The 16,267-nt window shown below is 37.3% G+C and overlaps 1 long non-coding RNA gene across 1 annotated transcript; it reads right to left on the bottom strand.

Moving 5' to 3' along the window:
- Positions 1 to 746: 746 nt before the first annotated feature.
- Positions 747 to 10,675, bottom strand: LOC149019142 (uncharacterized). Its single transcript, XR_016173204.1, has 3 exons — positions 10,602 to 10,675; positions 1,363 to 1,446; positions 747 to 1,258 (listed from the first exon to the last, which is right to left on the bottom strand). It is a non-coding gene; the product is annotated as an uncharacterized LOC149019142 (long non-coding RNA).
- Between the last annotated feature and the right edge of the window lie 5,592 nt (positions 10,676 to 16,267).

The following is a 16,267-nucleotide window of genomic DNA, read 5'->3' on the forward strand; positions in this document are numbered from 1 at the left end:
TTAATTATAAAAGAGGCAAGCAGCCAACTCCAACAACCATGGGTGATTCCTATTTGAAGGAATGAAAGCAAAAAGACTCCATTGCCATCATCATCATCAAGCTTTGTTCAATTAAATGGGTTGGCTATATAGAATATTGCCTTCAATTATATTTCTTTAAAGCCATGTTAGATACAAGGCTTAAGCTATGCATATCTTTTTTCACTACTTCTTTTAAAGTTTTCTAAGTCTTCTAACTCGTTCAGTCTGGATTATATCATTTAAAGAGAGAAGAAACTCATTTTTATAATGTGATTAGAAGGGCATATTGAAATTTCTTTCCTCCTACTTCCAGCTTATAGAGACTCTACCTCAAGTTTAAAGCAGTTAAAAAGAATGATATGAAGGCAAAGTAAACAGTCATCATCGGAGAAGCTATGGGATGAGAAGACCATGAAGCTGTTCAATCAATGAAGAAGCAAGAAATAAGCCATGTATGGGGGGGGGGGGGGCTGATAAGTTTAGTGAGTATCATGTCAAAAGAAAGGAAATTTTCAGGTTTCTCTTACTGCTTGTACATTGCAGTACCAACTAGAAAGTTCCAGCTTGTGAAATCTTCCCTCTCCTTGATTGATGAGTGATGAGATCATGAGGGCAGAAGCCTAGTCAGGCTGGGCGGTGGTTATCAGAAACTTTTTTCTGTTATATTCTTTTGCCAAAGAGGTTCCCAGTCATTCACATTCAAGAACAACAAATAAACAGAACTGTAATTTCAAAATTGCTGCATTAGGATGTGTGAGAGTAATCAAGTTCTGCCTGAAGACAGATATGGTTTTACAGTACTTATACTTCCCAGGATTCTGATAAATATTGATAGATTGTTATTATTATTAAATTTTTTTTTTTTTTACAATTAAAACTACCAGAGATAATTACAAGACATTAATCCAATTTCGAAGGACGGCTTGCTTTCAGGAACAATGAAACTTAACACATGACACCTAACTGCTTACCTTCAACCTGAAAATTCTTCTTCATTTTCATCAACCTGTATTTTATGTCTCAAAGAGTTGGCCTTGTTACGAAATAATTTGTCTGCTAATGCAATTTCTGGCACACTGGAAGCTTCATGACATCAAAGGGGGTGTTTCTTGTCTTGCACTGAATAGAACTGACATTATGCTTTAAACTGCTGCAGAAGATTCACCAAACATTGGGCTGTCATAGCTCCATATATGTTTCATCTCATGCCTCAACAAGCCCAGTGTCACAACAGTCCCTGAATGATGAACTCATTAAAAACAGTTAGTAGCGTTAGTAGCTGTGCATCTTCTCATGAGCAGACTTTATTATGCAAGTCTTCAGAACCATATATTCCATTACCTAGTGTACATGGGACGAGGTAGAGAAGTGCCGGTTGACCTTTCCCATCCATTAAATATAAACCAAGATATGTGAGGAAAAGACCTGCAATAGGGAAAGTTTAATTTCTTGTCTACGATAGACACTCTGGATGCATGAACATTTTATTCAAAAGTGTAGTGATGGCAACAATGGCCACAAAATGAGACTGCCTCAGCTAAAACAATAGGGAAGAAAATACAACTTATCAATGATGGAGACCATTTTTTTCTTTTTCCCCAGATACTCTCATCAGTCACCAAAGTTTCCCATTTTAGGTATATTTGTTATTTTAGTGAAATAACTGCATGGTTGCTCACTTGGCAACTTGTCACGTGGATCGTGTGGGGCACATTATAATCTATATAATCAAGAAACTGAAAAATTTCCTAGACTTTCCATTCTTTTATTAAGTTGGGCATGTAGGGAAAATGAATGATGCTATTAGAACCAACACTATTTTGGATTTCATTCCACTTTATGCTGCTGAAAGTCCATCTTTCACATTATCTGTCTCTTCTTCGGTCCTTAATATTGTTGCTTTGATGTGAACCTATAACTTCAATTTAGAGTGGCCCCTTGGTGTAAACTGAATTTTGAGGCTGATAGTTCATCTGTTGCTTCTTCAGAACCTATGCTACATGACACCATCAGGGATCTAATTTTTGAAATCGCCTTTCCTTCAACTTCCTGATTGGCAACCTACCTCAGCCTCTCTTCTGAATGACCCCCTTTTTGAAGCACGCTTAAATGATAATTTGACGGCCATGGCATTTATACCTGTTGAGTCACTATATAAGATTTTCATTCTTACTATCTTCATTCAAAGGCATGCTTAAATGATGATTTGGTGGCCACGGCATTTATATTTGTTGAGTCGCCATATAAGATTTTCATTCTTACCATCTTCATTCAAAGGGAAGAAAATTTAACTTGTGGCTCACCATTTGGACTTTGTGTCAAATTTCCGTTTTTGTCTTGACCAATGTTTTGTGGTGTTTCTTCAGTTTCTCACTAATTTGGCTCCTATCCTGCCATGCATGTTGTTTTTCTAATGGTTTGATAAATTGATTGTCACTCCAAAAACAAAAACATATTGATACATATCCAGCACCGAATTGAATTACTTTCCATTGGAATCAAGTGAATCAATCTATTGTTGATAGATATAGGTGTTGGGCCTTTTCTCCCTACAGTTTATTTGATAATGGGCATATTCTATGGGCCTTAAACATGAGTACTAAACTTGAGTATGGAAATATCTCCCAACTGCTAATACTTGTTACCCTGCCATCTCCCTACAATAACAACAACAAATAGATATTGTTTTCTGGTCTCAGTCCTAGTGAAGCTACATCAAATAGTTAATCAACTTTTTAGAAAGAGAATTTTACCTTTCAGTCCCTTAGATTGAGGCTAAACTAGTGTGTGGTCCCTTTTAGCCCATAAATTACAGTTGGGTCTGCTCAAACTAACACCATTCCAAGGGTGTTAACATTGAAGGGGAATGACCATAATACCCTCTACTAAAATAAAAAGAAATGAAATTACTAGTATACCCTTACTTGTACCATTGAAATTACAATTCTAACCCCATACCCTATTCTTAGAGAACCATCCAAGTGAGTGAAGGGGGAAGGAAATCACCCACCACCACCCCACTGCAAGAAACCTCCCACCCCAAAAAAAAAAAAAAAAAAAAAGGGGAAGAAGAAGAAGAAGAAAGGAAAAACTACATGCTACCCCTTCTTCCTCAATCAATCTTCCTTCTTCCCTCACCCTTCAACAGTCATTCTCCCATCACTGGCAAGGACTGCTGTGAATCCCCACCCCCAGCCGCTATGAAACTTTATGGATTTTCTAGAATATTTTTCATCTCTCTCATTCTCTTTGCATTCATGCCATCTCACCTATTGGTAATCTTTCTTCTTCTTCTCCTTAGATTGAAGCTGTGTTTGATTCATGCCATCACCGGCAGGGTATCCTTCCACCTTTTTGTGGTTAGAGACCTCATTTACTAGAGGGAGCCATGACGACGCCGTGACCCACCAATTACCTAGGAAATCAAAAGGTTTTTCCACCATAGCGTTGCAAACTATCTGAAACCTCGACTAATCTCTCTTGATTGTGGGTTAAGGAAAATTTCTCATCTTGATTGTGCTGAAGAGGCTCATTCAAAAACAAATCTATAGAGCATGAATCGGGAGTTAGGAAGAAGAAGGGGGAGTGGCATTGTCCCCTGAGGAAATCTGATTCAGTGAACTAGTTCAACCCCTTTTAGACAAGCAAAAACACTTGGTTATCAGAAGCTGATACATACAAATACATTAGAAGCAAAAACCTAAGATTTTAAGATTCTACTATTCTAGAGGACTCAAGCAGAACTTGGATCCAAGAGAAAATGCTCCGAATTTTCAAATCACTTGAAAGCAAAAACCCTAGTTAAGGGTTAAGAGTCCAGCAAAGTTTTTAGCTCAACAAATAGGGCGAGGTAGTTCATAGGAAAGGTGGTTAGGTTGTGTTGTTCAGAGGTTTTCCAGCAGAGCCAATGGATTTTTTCCCCCTTTTTTTTTAGTTGGTAGGTTGTTGTAGGTGGTTTTCGACAGTGGGGCGGTGGTGGGTGATTTCTGGCAGGGTGAAGGAAGAAGAAGATTGACAAAAAAATCCCTTCGCCAACCTGTATGTGTATGGTTATTTGAAAATAGGTATGATTCTCTAAAAATATACATGATATATGTCTTGTATGTTAAATTTATTCCATCACCATACAAGGCATATATCATGTAAAATTTTTAAATTTCATGCATAGGAAAATACATTTTTTCACATCCGCAAATAAATAATCCACTTTGCGAAAAGCTTTTCGATAGCATGAGTTTGTAGATTGGCTTATGGCGTTCGACATATTTTATTTCTATACCCATCTGTTCTAACATGCATTTTGAAAAAATCATGTTTGAAGAAGAATGGTTACCTCTGAGATGAAAAACTGCAAGATTTGACTAAAAATGCCGCTAGATCCAAGCAATGCATGCGTTTGTCGGCAAGAACCATGCAAGACACACAAAAGATGATGAAGATCAACTCAAACAGGCAAAAACCAGAGTTGGAATGAGATTTCTCACTCTGAGGAGATGGGTCAAAATTTTGCTCGTTGCCTCTCTCCGTCTTAAAAAAAGTAAAGCTGGTTGAAATTTAGACTTCTCATGTTGGTTCAATTTTGTTTCGGTCTACACTGAGATAGTGAAATTTCAAAATTTTGCGAAATTTTATACTATGGTAGTATGGTTGTACCTAACACCCAATAGGTAATTTTATTTCATATGTTGCACTGTCCAACTCTTTTTGTTGTTGTGTTACCAATGGCATCTCATTCTGTTCCTAAATCCATTATTGAGGCCTTATCTAATCTTGGCTAGAGGACAGTTAAGGAGGAAGGCCTTAGATAATAATTAGACTTGGGATCTTGTGTTTTTACTGTAAGGTAAGATTGCTTTTGGCTGTCACTGGGTGCTTGTTGTGAAGTTGAACCTTGATGGCTCCCTAGCTTGGTTGAAAAGGGGTATACCCAAGTCTAGAGTTTAAAGTATCGGCCAATACATATCGGCATTGCAGGCTTGCAATATGATACAGGCCGATAAGTCTCTAGAAATTTATTTTTCCTAAGTGTTTCCTACGTCTCTCAATGTGTTTGCTGCTACACTGAGAGACGATATGAGACAATTAGGACATCTCTTTTTAAAGAAATCAACTTAATATAAATGCAAATAAAGTGATATATGTTGATATGGTACCAGACAATATGGTTTGAAACGATACGACACTGCAAGACGTACCGTTATTATTTTCCTTAAAAGATTAAATTTATTTAAAGATACGTATCGACAATATTGCATGTATCAAAGTGATACATGTCGATACAATCAGTATGTATCTAACTACATCTAAAGAGGGGAAAGAAAGGGTTTCTTCAGGCATGAGTTGCAAGAGGGCAAAGAAGGGTTTCTCGTTTCACATTTTTTGCTCAATCCTCTTCCACTGTTTTTGCATTTAAACCTCTGTATCCAGTCTCTGGCTCATATCTATCTCAAGGTCAAGCCCAGGTCTGATCCTCTTCCTTTGCTCTTTGTTGTTCCTTTGCGATTTGATACAGAGTGAACATTAATGAAGCCATTCTCTCTTTTCTATGACTGCTATTGCTCTGTTCTGGAGTTTGTGAGTGGTAAAATTGAATCAAGTGTGGTGTGTGTGGTCGGTAGAGTACTCTGCTGTTAAGCTGGGATTTGGGGGCTTAAGAATAAGTAAGAGGATTGGAATTAAAACTGAAGCTTGAAAGGTTCCTTAAAGTGAAAAAAGAGAAAATTTAGGAAGCAAAGTATGGTTGATGGGCAGAAGACTTCAACTGGGAGATAGAACCTACAGTTCAAAGAAGGCTGAAGTCCATTTCAGCAAGGAAAGCTAAGGTGCTGGTGGGTTAATTCAGTTTAGCCAGTGCAGAGGAAAGCCAATATTGCTGCTAATTGGATGTCAAAGACACCTGCAATAGTGGGTAACACTTTGATCTTCTACCCTGGACCCCCTTCGGGAGTTGGAGGAGGTCTTGCGGGCAGAGTTTACTGGATGTTCAGTTGATATAGTGTAGTTTTTTTTTTCCTTTGGGTCTATGGAGCCGTTTATGTACCCAAAAAAAAAAAGTGTGCCTACTAATTAAGCTCAGTAGTTCACTATCAAGCCTTACAGACTAAAGTTCAATCTCTGCAAATTGGACATGGGTTTCTTGGAAGAATATGGGTATCTCATGGCCATGTTGATCTTGGAATTCCCCTTTTCTGGTGCTGTTTTTATCAACAAAAGCTGCTCTTAATCATGTAATGAGTAGCAGGGTATTTGTGGCTTACACACAAGCAGTTGCTCCTACTTGCACACATAGCATATTTGCTTGGAAAGTACACCGCTTTCTCAAACTGTTCCTCTGAATCTCTCAGAAGATTATAGAGTTAGATCACAGCAAAAGATTCGTTTCATGAATAAAATCTGATCCTAAGAGGTATTATGTCTCCTTGGTGTTTACAAAATACACATGTTTAAGTAATAGGCGTATGATAAAATGATTATTTATTAGCTATTTCTGTAGCTTTTTTTTTAGATTAGACTATTTCCATATGTAATTTGATAATTTCCATTCCATTCTGCACCCATCGCGTATCTGAGATATGATACATTACAAACCAAAACGTCTTACAATCACCTGACCGATACATAACTGATACGTGATACTTCGAACATTGCTCAAGTCTATAGGGTTGACCAACTGGACAATTCTTCTCATGCTGGGAAGCTTGCTTCTATTCAGGTTTTGATACCATTGGCTAGTTCACATCATTTGCAGGTTTATGAGCTGGATGTGAAGAATGCTTCTCTTTATGGTGACCCTGAATAAAGTGGTGTATATGGAACAACCTCCTAGGCTGGTTGCTCAGGGGGAATGTGGATTAGCTTGAAGGTTGTATGGTATACAACTACTGTCTAGGTTTTGGTTGGTGAGTTTACTAGCAGTTCTAAAATTTAGGCTGTTATATTGTGAAAATGTTCATTCTGTTTTCTATAAAGAAGGGTAGAAATATTTTGGTGGTGTATATAGATGATATAGTTGTTACAAGAGATGGTGTTGGTGTTAAGACAGTTGAATAAACATTTGCAACAGCAATTTGAAACCAAAGACCGTGGAAAGTTGAAATACACTTTGGGGATTGAAGTTGCTTGGTCAAGCGACGGTATTTGTCCTTCTCAGAAGAAGTACATTTTCGATTTACTTACAGAAACTGGTAGGATGGGTTTTAAACCATTGAATGCGTCTAATCCAAATTGAACTGTGAGATTGGTGGCTGATGATGATTTATTGAGTGATCCTGAGAAGTTGGTGGGTAAGCTGAATAATCTAACAGTTAAGCAACAAGATGTTGCCTTTCCCACTAGGATAGAGAGTCAGCTTTTGTCCTCTCCAAGGGCACCACACTGGAATGCTGTTATTACTTATTAGAACTTTGCAGTATAAAAGAATGCTCTAAGGCACGGTCTTTTGTATTCTGATGGCTGACCATGGACATACTCATGTTTTTTCCTGATGTAGATTGGGCTGGTCTTCAATTGACAAGAGGTCTATCATTGGTTACAGTATTTCCATTAGGGGGATCTTATATATTGGAAAAGCAAGAACAGACAGAGGTGGCCAGGTTGAGTGCTGAATTTGAGTATCAAGCGATGGCTCATGTTACCTGTGAATTCTTGTGGCTTGATGAGCACATTTATGTGTGAAATCTTAGGGCATAAAGCATGCATTTTACACACTTAGAGTGGAGCTACCTTGGGTTTTATGTTGTTTTTGCAGATTTTATGAATTTTTAGGACTTGAGCGAATATCTGGAGTTTTGGGTATTAAACATGCAAATTTTACACGTCAAGAGATCCGTTCAAATTCTGAAGTGCGAAAGTGGGCCTGATTTGGAGCATGATGGGCTAGAGATACAATTATGGGCCAACTCCAAAATATCTTGTAAAATTAGATTAGGATTTTTATTTTATTTTTCTTTATTGTAATTGAGAATTGTATGGGGCCCACAAGTAGTCAAAGACTAGGATTTTCTATTATTTTTAGAAGATTTTATTTTGTTAGATTTTATTTATTTCTCTAATTAGTTTTTTCTCTCTCTTCCCACTTTCTATTATTTTCACTATTTTATTTTATTCTTTTTCCTTAATTAACCCAAAATCGTTTTTGTAAAAGTATATATGTTTTTTCCTTCATTCCTTCTTCCACTCTTTCTCTTTCTTCTCCACCTTCTCTACATGTAACTCAATCTTAAGTTTTATTTTTTTAATTTATTCTTTTTCTCCACTTCCCCTCTTAACGTATTTCTATTTTTTTATTTTATTTTATTTCTCCCCACATTCTCTCTCTCTCTCTCTCTCTCTCTTTATTTCTAACGAATTTTTCTCTTTCTTTATTTGTTTTCTTTTTCTATTTTACTCTTTTGTTATTATTATTATTATTAGTATTATTATTAGGTATTATTATTTTATTTCTTTGTTTGTAAATTATTACCTCCCTCTTAGGTCTAGGACACACTTGATTTTCTCTTTAGTTTACTTTAGTCTTGCACTTTCTATTCTCTTTAGTTTGCTCTAGGTTTTCTCTAGTTATTTGATTAATTTGTGGGTTCTAGTTTTTTAGATTGAATGTTTAGGAAGATTGAAGTTGTGTAATTTTTCTTTTATGCAAGTGTAATTCCTTTAGTTTTATCAATGTCAAGTTCAAGTTCAAATTCAAGTTTCAAGTTTGAGGATTCGCTTTCTCTTTGGGTCTAGCAATTGCAGATCTAGTTTATTCTAGATCTGGTTGTTAGGGTTGGTTGAGATTCGAATCGTTTATTCAAGTTTTGTTTGGAAGATGCAAGTAAGTAAGATTCTTCAATAATCTTCTCTCCCCCCTCCATTCCCGCTTCTATCTACCCCTCCAGATTCTTAATTTAGGATTTAAATTTCAGCATTTACTTACTGTTCTCCCTTCCCCTTGGGTCCTTGATCAATGATGCCTACAGTCGTGCCTCTCTTTGGCTAAGGTTTCCATTTTCCTTTTATTGCTTTATTTATTTTTATTGTTCGCATTTTTTTTTCCTGTCTTTTATTTATACATTGGTTATGTTTGCTTTATTTTTCGTTTCAATTCGATTGCATTAGATGTATGGATTAGGATTGTTGGTTAGTTTAATTAATTAGTTAACAAAATTTGAATCATTGCACTCTCGCATTACCATTAAGAAGTTGAATTCTAGGTGGCATATCTCCTTGAGATCGACCCGTTAGCTACATGATACTGTGCGCTTGCGGTTATTTTATTTTGCAAACATGGCTGAAGCAGCTCTTAAGTGAGCTTTGTTTTGTTGGGATTGTTTCGATGTGATTGTGTTGTGATAATCAATCAGCTGTCTATATGGCCTCTAATCCTGTGTTCCATGAGAGGACTAAACACATTACAATTAATTGCCACTGTGTTCAAGAGAAGATGCAACAATGGCTTGTTTCTCCGCAGCATCGTCACACTAGAGAGCAACTTGTAGATATTTTCACCAGGGAAGTGGGAGGAATGAGTATATTTCTAACAAGTTGGGCATGATTAATATCTATGCTCCAACTTGAGGGGGAGTGTTCGAAATATAAGATCTATAATTACCGTCAAGTGGAAATGCCGAGACCTCCTTTGGCAGGGCATCTTGTCATTACATTTTATTTCTTTTTGGTTTGCCTCCTTTGTCTTACTATATTACTGAAGATATAGGGTAGTTCTAATCATGGTTGTTAGAGCATCCACCTAGGCACCTAGGCCCATTTTTGGGTTAAGGTGACCGGGCGTTGCCCTCTCTTGCCTTGCTTCGCCTCGTCGCCCTTGACAACCATGGTTCTAACCATATGGTTGACTCCAGAGTTGCAGCCTTCTCCTTCTTCTCTTCTTTGTGTTCTATTATTCACAAATGGAAACTCATATTCAACTCATTATTCTGGATTCAACCAACCCTATGAGTGATCAATTTAGAAAGCAAGGATAGAAATAGAGGTTGGTAGCTCCTGAAACAATTCAAAAAGGAACCATACAACCTGAACCCAGATACAAGTTATAGACTTTGAATACTATTCACAACAGATGCCGTGACCAAAAAAATTTGAATGAAGCTTCCTGAAAACGAAGAACACACGGCACAACATAGTCCATATGGTGAGTTCCATATGTATTCCAGATTGTGCGCTCTAGGCCCATCAAGATGTGACTCTAGTTTTCTGCAAATGGATTCTCAAGTTTTCTTGTGTATGAGTTGAAGCTACTAATATGATTATCAGTACATCATCTTGAAATTGGATTCTACAGATGCTTTTTCACAGGGTTTAACTGCTCAAGTAAAGCACGTCAGTATGTTGAAGCTTGTATTAAGTACTGCATGGAACAACAACCTCAGCCTATTCATCCAAAAATAAAACAACCTCAGCCAGGTGAACATGCCATGTTATTTCAACAAAAATGGACATACACAATGCAAGGTAATATCATAATCCTACTTCCTTTAACCAAATCCAGCACAACCATAATTTTTATGACATGGAAGAATAATAGCTATGCCAACGACAAAATGGACACAATAAAGAAAGAAAATTTGATGTAGGAGACGTACCAAATGCATAGCCAATTGTTGCCCAAAGGAAATATCCATTTAACATACCCTTCTTATTTGATCTGTCATATCTGCATTAGTCAATAAAAACAAGAGCATTGACTTAAGAAAGGAGGAAAAACCCTACGGTGATTAGAAAACTTCAGTCACATAGACAAATACTTGTAAGTTTCAATGTTGGCCAATATGAAAAGCTTTTTCTCTTTCAATATGCCATTGGCTATCCCTGTGATTGGGAGATATACACAATTTCTGGATCTCCTTTTCCTGGAAAAACCTGTGACTCTCTTACTTCTCTTCTCTTTTTCTTTTTCTTCTTTGATCTTCCTACTGTTGCTTGGTTTTAGAATTCTAATTTGATCTCTAATCATAAGTTGACTACTAGTTGCTATTTTTCACCTTCTGGTTTAAGAGTCATCTCAAAGTCCTCTTGTTTGTGGTGAAACCCTAGTTCAAATAAGAAGAACTAGGGTTTTGGTGAAAGTTGGAGTTATATATTGAATCATGTCTGATATCGAGTTACTCTTTTCTTTTTTCTTTTTTTATCTGCTACTGGTTTCTGTATCGGTCAAGGACTGAAGATGTGACTATTTGAGTTCCCGATCTGCCCCACATATCTTCTTCTTTCAGGGTTTTCTTTTTCAACCTTACTTTGCTGATTCTGCTGATTGTCTTTTACATTCAAGAGGATACTGGGTTGCGATTGTCCATCTAAATGTCTGGTTGCTTGGGGACCGAATGAGAAAGTTCTCTTAATAGGGTATTAGCTTCTGGTTTCTTCACATTCTACTGGTTTTCTGGTTTTAAACAGTGGTTATCCCGTGATTAGCTGATTTGCTTCTGCGATTTCTGCTTTTCTGTATTGAAATCTGAAAGGATGGTTTCCTTGGCATTCTCTATTTCTCCCCTGCCTTGTTCTTGGCAGTGTTGTACCCATCCTTGGTTTCTTTGAGGTCTAGTTCAATTTCCCCTTCCATGGTTTGAGATATTGATCTCGACAGGGATCTCGATCCCTTAAATCGAGATCTCGTGAGGTCTCGGTCGAGATCTGGTAAAAAATCCAACCTCAACTTGAGCCAACTCGGGCCCATCGCAGTGGGTAATAGGGCTCAGTTTGGCTGGGACTAGGTATTTTACCGATTTTAGGCCTTCTGAACATAGTGGTTAGGTTTGTGGCAAACAATTGTACTTAAGAGTTCCAACTTGACCCTAGCTTTCAAACCACAATACGCTGAAGGAGTGAACATGCAGACTTATAAAACATGAAATACACATACATTACTTGATATAAATGAAAATAAAGGTTAAAGTCAAATAATGCATCAAACATATTCAATTGTTCAAAATTTCACACCACAACATCAGTGTACTTATAATTTACACCATGAGATTACAAGAGTAAAATCAATGCGGTAAGTTTGGGAAGAACACTCATCTTGCTTCAAGATTTGATTCAAGATCAATAGATTGTAGATGAGCTAAATACATTGTTGTTGCAACATAAGTAGAGATCCGACCAAGTTTTTCCGGTGAAAAATCCGGCGAAATCACCAAAACTAGCAACAAGAAAGAAGCTATGCTGAGATTGTGGTACAAATTTAGACCGAAATGGTCAAAATTTCGACCAAAATATCTGCATTTTCCAAAATCAAACCTACAATATTTCATTTCTTTGCAATGTTTCGGTCAAAATAGATCAAAATTTCGGACCAGTTTCAGTCGATTACTCCTAATAAAATCCTCTATCTCGGTCAAAAGTATCACAAGTTTCGACCTTTATGCTCTGGTTTTGTAGTTTAGGTGTTGACCTATATTTGCTGATTTCTCTTGTATTTGTTGATATCAACCCCATTTCACCCCATTATCACAACTCCTTTGCCTTCAAAGTCCAAACAACTCTTTTGCTCTCCTTTGCCTTCAAACATCTACTAAGCCACAACAATTATTCATGGCCTAAGCCCAAGCTACAAAGGAAACTCTGAGGTCTAAAGTAATATTAAGGCCTCCATAGGCCCGGGGGCAATGCCTGCCTACCCCCACACCCTCGTGTTTGTTGGCAATAGAATGTGAAGCATGAGCCATACCTAACAGTTCCAAACTTCCCAGTTTTTTATTTTTGTTTTGTTCATGCCTTCGATGAGCTGTCATTTGATCTAGTTGGTCATTGCATTTTGTTGACTTCTTGTATATATAATCATTCTATCAAACAATTCATGTATGCTGATATGATTCTATGCTTGTGCATAATACAATTTTTACTTCTCGAAACTAGTCTATACTTGAATGATAATCATTCTATCAAACAATTCATGTATGCTGATATGATTCTATGCTTGTACGTAATTCAATTTGTACTTCTTGAAACTAGTCATTTGTTAGTATACTTGAATGATAACTTTTCAGTGGTCTTTAGGCAAACTACCAGTTCTATTGTGTTTATTATGCTTTAAATAGGTAGGAGGCAAGAAATTAGATGAAATGGAGGCCATTCAAGCCCCAAAACCAAGGGTTGAAACTATAGCAATCCAATAGTTTTAGAAATCAAAATCAGACGTAAGCTGTAGCTTAGAAGTTAGAACCAGAGGAGAACAAGAGAGATTATACAAAAGAGGCAGGAAAGAGGAGAAGGGGAAGAGATGACTTGTGTATGCAAGGCTCCTCCTCTCCTGCTTACTTTATAGATTAATACTTAGGATTAGTTTAGGATATCTTTCCTAAACTAAAATACAGAAAATAGAAATACAATATTATGAAAAATAGAGAGTTCTCAATTAGAAAACTATCCTACATATGATTTACTTGTTAACCAAGAAAAAAGGAAAAAAAAGAAAAAAGAGGGAATCTATAAAAGGAAAGTAATAGCAGAAATCTTTGCCAATCCAATAACCCCCAACTTCTAACACTCCCCCTTAAGCTGGAGCATATAAATCACCCATGCCCAACTTGCAACACCCGTTCTTGAATGTAGGTTCAAAGAATGACTTGGTAAGATGTCACCTAGTTGCTCACTTATATGAACAAAGGGAGTAGCAATCTTCTTTTTGAGAACAGAATCTCGAACAAAATGGTAATCAACTTCGATAGGATTGCTAGCAATATAGATTGCAGCTTGATTATCACAAAACATATTCATGGGTTAAGTGATTGGCAGCCCCAACTCAAGAAGGAAGGATTGGATCCATAACAATTCAGCAGCAGTTTGAGCCATGGCTCTATATTCAGCTTCCGCACTTGATCGTGCGATATTAGTTTGCTTTTTGCTTCACCAAGTGACAGGGTTAGCGCATCCACAAACGAACTGTTGAAAGAAACGATTGTAGTAGAATGGCTTATTGATCCATGATCTCAAGCCCTTTATTTATAATAAAGTGGAAAGTAGATTATTACAAGGAATAGAAGTTTACATGAATGCAAACTCTAATTTAACTCCTATACAAACTCTTATTAGACTCCTAATAGAATCCAACACGAACCCTCAAGTTGAGGCATGGATATCACACATGTCCAACTTGACCAAAAAAGTATATAAAACATCTGTCCAGGTAAACATCTGCAATTTGATCTTCAAACTTATAGATTACGTCTGCCTTATAGACTTCCATTTGATTTGTACTCATCTTTACTGCAACTTTATGTCTCCAAGGAAGAACGCCCAAGTAAAAAAGTAGAATCTTCAAATGTTGAGAAGACTAAATTTCTGCACAAATCCGAGGGAAAAAATATTTTTGGGGTAACAATAGCTAGGGTAAAACAGCCAAAGTGAAAGTTTTGATTTGTAGCAATGTTAGATCTTTAAAGGGAAAGTTTGCCAAGGGACAATCTCCAAAGGTAGGGGAAAATTTGTCAAGATAAGTGACAATCTCCAAAGGTAATAGAGATCAAGTTCTGCAAAGGTCAAACGACAAGTCTTTTGCAAGGTTAGATCTCCGAAGGGAAGATGTCAAGTTAAGGGGCAAATCTCCGGGTTAACAGAGATCAAGTTCTCGCACATCAAAAAGATAGCTCTATAGCAATGTTAGATCTCCAAAGTGGAAGATTGCGAAGGTAAGGGACAAACTTTCAAAGGTAACAAAGATCAAATTCTACATAGGGAAGTCTACATGAAAGGCTTTGAATTGTAGACATCTTCAATCTCCCCCTCACGTGTAGTGTTACACGTGGGAAGATAATAACAAAGGAAATTCCAATGGGGAAACTTGAAAAGGAAGAAATTGTAATGGTAAGATAAAAGTATCAGGAAAACAAATCTAGAGAAAATGACAAAATTTGAAAAGGGGTTGACCGAGCCTACGGTACCACTAATGAAGGTCTGATATTACCGAATGGACCGGATTAGAAGATGTAGTCAAAGCAGAAGTAGATCCTCCAATCGGCTCAAGCAAATAAAGTCCATTTACCACGACCAATCTCCTTCCCCAGATCCTGAAGTAGCTAGGTAGGAGTTGGTAGGGGTAGTAGAGGAAGCAGATGGTCGAGGCTGTACCGGGCAGAGAAGACTGCAGAATACGTCACAGAGTAGCGAACTCCTCCTGTGAAAAACCAACGTCTGCAGAGGGTGTGGTGGAAACTATCTCAGAAAGATTAGTCTTTGGTTTTCCCTGTCTTTGTGCTCGTTTTTGCTCAAAATCAGCAGGCTTCGCATGCAGTTTCCAACAATTTTCCTTGGTATGATATGGTTTGTGACAATGCTCACACTTGACAATCTCCTTAGCCGGATCAGATTTAGTGCGAACAGACTGTAAAGCTGATTTCTCCATAATAGGGGTATGAAGCATGACTAATCGACGACTTTCCTCACACTGAACAGGAGTATAAGACTGTTCTAGTGTAGGAAAGGTAGATCGACTTAAGACTTGCACTTTGATTTGATCGTACTCCACGTTCAAACCTGCCAAGAAGTCATATACTTGAATCTTATCAATGTACTTCTTATATGTCGCCACATCATCTGGATTAGTGGGGTGATAATCCCCATAATGATCCAACTCTTGCCAAAGAGATCGCAACTCAAAGATAATAGTGGGCCACGCTTAGTTCATTTTGGGTAGTCTCATGAAGCTTCTTTCGTAGCTCATAAACCTGTGCATCATTCCCCAACTGTCTATATGTTTCAGTAGTAGCCTTCCAGATTTGGGCTGTATTATCAAGTAATAGGTAACCCCGGGCAATATTTGGATGCATGGAATTCAAAAGGAATGACATAATAAGAGAGTCGTTTGATATCCATTTATCCTGTAAAACACCTGCGGTAGTGGGTTTGATAGTAGTGCCCGTAATGTATCCAACTAGTCCTCTTCCAGCAATAGTCAGGTAAGCAGATCGAGACTAGATCAAGTAATTTGTGCCGTCAAATCTTACCGAAAGAGAATGAAAAGTGGAAAAATATTCGGATCCAGTGTGAGCAGTAGTATCATCAATAGTTGTCATGTTGACAAAATTATCTGCAGTTCTTCAGTCTTCACCTTTTAAAAAAAACTAAAACGTCGCAGAATGCAATAGCCAAAAAATTTCTTCTTTTTTTCAGAATAGCAGATTATAATAAACAAAATAACAATATGGTTTGGCCAAATATGCAATGGTCTGGTTTGGTCTAAATTCATAGAGAACCAAAATATGGTCTAAAGTTGGAGAGAACCAAAATATGGTTCGACCAAGATTTATTGTTT

Source organism: Hakea prostrata, chromosome 4 (assembly GCF_041222555.1).
Source record: "Hakea prostrata isolate BN-2017 chromosome 4, UWA_Hpros_2, whole genome shotgun sequence".
Lineage (NCBI taxonomy): Eukaryota > Viridiplantae > Streptophyta > Magnoliopsida > Proteales > Proteaceae > Hakea > Hakea prostrata.